The sequence below is a fragment of the Plecotus auritus genome (assembly GCF_963455305.1).
Source record: "Plecotus auritus genome assembly, chromosome: 8".
Lineage (NCBI taxonomy): Eukaryota > Metazoa > Chordata > Mammalia > Chiroptera > Vespertilionidae > Plecotus > Plecotus auritus.
Genome location: NC_137782.1, coordinates 58,565,502 through 58,570,916, shown reverse-complemented (window position 1 = coordinate 58,570,916; position 5,415 = coordinate 58,565,502).

The following is a 5,415-nucleotide window of genomic DNA, read 5'->3' as shown; positions in this document are numbered from 1 at the left end:
CATGGGATCTTTGGCTGGTCAGTCCCATCTGTGGTCTCCAGTGCTTGACCCTGACCACACTCCCCACTCCCATCCACCGCTGCTGTGGGGAACCTCAGTGAGAGAAGAAGGGATTCCCTGCTCAGCCCTGGACCTGGCACTGGTGCCCCCTCTCCTAAGGGGCTTGTCCATCTTGGTTTATGGAGAATTTGTGGGCTCATTTTATTTATTTATTTATTTATTTATTTTAAATATAATTTATTGATTTTGTACAGAGAGGAAGGAGAGGGATAGAGAGTTAGAAACATCAGTGAGAGAGAAACATTGATCAGTCGCATCCTGCACACCTCCTACTGGGGATGTGCCCACAACCAAGGTACATGCCCTTGACCGGAATCGAACCTGGGACTCTTGAGTCCGCAGGCTGATGCTCTACCCACTGAGCCAAACCGGTTAGGGCTGTGGGCTCATTTTAATATATGCCTCCCAATCCCATCACCTCTTGCCTGCTGCAGACACGGAGCCAATGGGTCTCCCAGAGCAAAAACTCAGCCTCCTACTGCTTTCCCCATTGACTCAGGTGTAAATCAGGAGGAAATTGACCGCCTAGGGTTTTGGTCTCACCCAAATAGAAAGCTCATCCACTGTTGTTTATGAGCCCCCTGCCTGGAGGAAGAGGCCTTGGTTTCTAATCATCGCACAACCAGACTTGGATCAGACTTACTAAAGAGCCGCTTCCAACCTGTGTAGTTGGTTACCCAGGACCGGGGATCACAAGAATCGTTTGGTATTTTTTTTTATTGTGCTCATGAGCAGATGGATGGCGCTGCTGGCTAGCAGGTAAGTCACAGGGAATAGACTGATTTACCCTGTGTGTGACAGAGGCGGTCCAAGATAGGACGATGCGCTGGCGCCCAGCTGCCAGCAGGGTGAGCCGTGGCTGCCCCTCCTCCCCGCTAGCTCCTTTGGCTCACTTGTCCTCCACCAGCACCCATCCCTGTGGTGGATGGGGGAAGGGCTCGGGCTTCTTCCAGTACTAGCCATGTGGTCTTGGGCAGTCCCTCTCCCCTTGGGTCCTCATCCATGAAATAGGGCTGATAGTAACAGTAGCTACTTCCTAGGCTGTGATAATGATGATGTTAGGTAACCTGTATAAAAGGATTTATTTAGCCACAGTGAGGACTCAATACGTATTGGCCAGACATGCTTACCAAGCATCTCCCATTTGTGGGCACTGGGTTGCTCAGCATGGGGTACGGAGAGGCAGCTTAGACGCAGTGCCAGTCCCTGCTCTTAAGAGCATTGCCTCGGGCGTGGCGGGAAGAGCCAGCCTTCATTCCGGTGGACTGGCTTTGGGCTCCTGGCAAGGCCTCGCTGAGCCTCGGTGTCCTCATGTGTCCAGTGTGGCCGGGGACCCCTCCTTTCAGGGTGACTAGGGATGTGATGGGTTCATGTCAAGCTTCTGGGGATGCCCCGGACATAGCCAGGTCCTGGTAAACGGCTGGTGCTACTTCACCTGCCTCACTTTGGGGTCCCTGGAAGCAGACCCTGAGACAAGGAGGAGAGGTTTCCAGTGGAGAGAAAATGAGATGGGGAAGGGGAGGGAGCCTACGAAGGGTATGTGATCAACCAGTTAAGGGCCACGGGCGCTGAGGTATGTATGTACCCCCTGCCCCCCTCGGTAGCTGTTGGAGGGGAGCTCCTGGCTCTAGTCTGGGCAGAGCGGGCGCTAGCAGCCACAGCAACTTCTCAGGCAAAGAAAGGCCAGTGTCCGATGCGCCCTTCCCTTGGCCGACTTTAGTTGGCATCCTTTCCCTTTAACAAGCGGTTACTGTGAGTGTAACAGCTTTCCGTGAGGCCCGTGAGTCTTCCCAGTGAGTTATAGAACTGACAGGTGGTCGTGGGGACCTTCAAACTCACACCTGGTGTCAGAAGTGAGGGTGGTCTGTGGACTGGGCCACACCTCCCTTCACGGTGGTGGTGGTGAGAAGGTGTCTCCTGTTCTCTGGCTCCTCAGGACACGCTGCTGCCTCAGTCGCTGAGCCCGAGTGATGACACTTGGTATCTGTTCTCTGTAGCCTGGCTGAGCCTGGAGGGCCCCCACCTCCTGCCCCAGCTGACTCACCCTCAGCTCTGCTCTCGTGGGTGCTACAAGCCCTGTATAGTCGGGCTCCCTAACTGCACACTTCACGACCCACTGTGGTCGGTGGAAGCAGGAAGTCCTTAGGGCCACCCTCATGCACAGTTAGTCCTCACTTAGCGTCTTCAATAGGTTCTGTGACTTTAAGTGAAGAGACATATAATGAAACCAGTTTTACCACTGACATAAACAAGAATTAAGTTCCTATGGCATCTCATCAACATTATAATGAAATGACACTGAATGAAAGAACATTATTCAAGAACCTGCTATATATGCCTTTGGTCCGGACCTCTCTTCTGAGCTCCTGACCTGTCCCCTAATGACAGGCTTGACATCCCGTCCCCTCAGGCAGACTGGCTGTGAGGGTTGCACCTGGCTCCTGTGACAAGGGAATCTGTAAAGGCATCCCCGAGGCTTGTCCCTGGAGTCTGGTGCATAAATCCCCGCCCCCCCAGCACATCTGCCTGGGCCTGCTTCTCCCAGGCCGCAGAGGAACGCTGGTAGTAAAACACAGCAACACAGACGGCTGCTTTATGGGCCAGAAGGAACGATTTTCCGCCTGGGGCCAGTAAAGAATCCAGCGCTGAATTCTCCACTTCCCGAGCACAGGCTTGCCTCTCGCCACAAGTGATCTCACGGGGCCCTTAGGCTGTTCCTAAAGGGATGCTTTCACCACTACCACCTCATCTTGGGTGCAGGGGTAGGCCTGAGCCATCACCTGCACCCCCAAGACCCAATCAAGCCCAGCTAGCTTTCAGCCCTCCCCTCCCCCCACCAGCAAGCTTTCTGGATCTGCAGTCCAATCAAGAATGGTTCTCTAAGAACGGCTCCTGCACAGAATCATTTTAAGAGTCAATATAGCCCAGCTGGCATGGCTCAGTGGTTGAGCGTCGACCTATGAACCAGGAGGTCCCGGTTCAGTTCTGGTCAGGCCACATGCCCAGGTTGCGGACTCGATCCTTAGTGGGGGGAATGTGAGAAGCAGCTGATCTGTATGTGATTCTCTCTCATCATTGATGTTTCTATCTCTCTCTCCCTTCCTTTCTGAGTCAGTAAAAAAAAAAAAAATATATATATATATATATATATATATATATATATATATATATATTTAAAAGAGTCAATATAAAATGGCTAAAATGAAAAACACAGACAAAATCTAACCATTGGCAAGCATGTGGACGGAGTAGCTGGAACACTTGCCCGTTGCTGGTGGGAGTGTCAGTGGGTACATCCATTGGAAGGATCTGCTAACGTTGAACATGCATGTCCCCATGACCAGCAATTCTACTCTTCAAGGACACCCAACTGAAATGGTTGCATGTGTTCAACAAAAGACAGGTGCTAGTGTTCATAAAGCACTCTTCAGAATAAGCCCTCACTGAAATGCCCCACATGCCCCTCAGTAGTGGGCAGGTGAACTGTGGAAGAGTCACACATTGGAATAGTAAGCAGCACTGAGCCACAATGAACTCCGACGGCATGCAGTGGCATAAGGTGAATCCTGCAAACAGGATGCCGCGTGAAAGAGACCAGACACAAAAGGGTACATACTGTTGGGTTCCACTGACACAAAGTTCAAAAACAGGCAAAAGGAATTCATGGAAGTCAAAGTCAGGAGGGTGCTCATGCTGCCAGGAAGGAGTAACTGGCCAAGGTTGGGAGGGTCTCCTGGGGTTTTGATTCTGTTCTGCTTCTTGACGTGTGTGAGTTCACTTGGTCAGCATCCATTTATCTACACTTATTTGCATACATTTCTGCACATGTTATACTTCAAAGAAGTATATATAAGACAAGTCTGTATTTATGAGACTTTTTATAATGTCTGATTACTTAGGCTCCCAATAAAGTTCCACTTCTCCAGATTTATTCATCCAATAAAACAGATGCACAACTTGCGTAGGCTGTTTATAATAGCAAAACAATAACAAAGACAACAATAATAAAAACTGAAAGCAACCTGTGGCCCTTGGTAAGAACTGGTAGATAAAGTATGGGGCATACATGCAAAGGGAGACTATGCAGTCTAAGAAGAATGACCATATGAGCAAACATAAAAAGCCAGCAAAGGCATTATTAAATGGCAAGAGTAAGCTAGGCAGATACGGTATTATCTCCTTTTATTGAAAGTGCTGTAGACACATATGCATATGCTTATCAGTATACAGGAAATTTCTAGGGGGTTATCCAAAATACTGGGAACAGAAGTCAGTTCTGAAGATTGGAAATGAAGGGTTTGTAAAATTGGGAAGTTTTTACTTTCTTTCTTATGCCTGTTTTCTTTTCTTTTCTTTTTTTTATACAAATATTACTTTTTAAAAAATAAAAATGTAAAGATGTAAATCAAAGTAATTTAGGCACCTACTTAAAAAATCAAATGTGCAGAAGAGCTTATAATAAGAAGCCACGGTCTCAAAGGGAATATTAGCTCCTTGCTAATATTTTAAAAGTATAAATCATAATGAATTCTCTTAGAAGCATTATACTTTGTGTACTCTGTTGCTTTATGTCTCATTTTTAATTGAACATTAAGGGAATGCAGTATTTTAATTGTAACTCCGCCAATATCTTTATCTAGAGACGTGTTGCCATTTTTGTCTGTTATGAAATTTCTGTTGCCAAGAAAGGCAGGATTACATTATTTTCTTTCAGATTGCAGCAGGGGTCCTCAAATTATGGCCCGCGGGCCACATGCGGCCCGCCGAGGACATTTATCCAGCCCGTCGGGTGCGGCTGCCTGTCCTGCTTAGCAGCTGCACATAGGAATTTGTTCATAGTTTTTTTAAAAACTATAGTCAGGCCCTCCAACGGTCTGAGGGACAGTGAACTGGCCCCCTGTTTAAAAAGTTTGAGGACCCCTGGTGGCATTCTTGGTTACCAAACTACTCATATAGCTTTGGGGCTTTGAAATGGTAAATATTCGTGATGTGTGAAAAAGCATGATACATAACTGTACAATCCCAATTACAAAGGAAAGGGAAGCTTAGTTGTGTAGATACATAGGAGACTTAGAAGGACACGTCAGACTACAAACTGCTTGTGATTATAGATGGCTTTGTTCTTTGCTTCTTGTGCTTTTCAGTTTCCTACTATATGCACATGTTAACTTTTAAAAAGTGTTATTTTAAAATAAACCTAAAAGAACAGTCTCATTTTATTATTTTGCATCTAGATACCTAGTTTCGCCACCATCATTGGTTAAAGATAATATATTTGTATGGGAAATAAAACAGCAATTAATAAACAATAATACAAGAATAAACTCTATGTTTCACGTACTCACAACTGCAAAC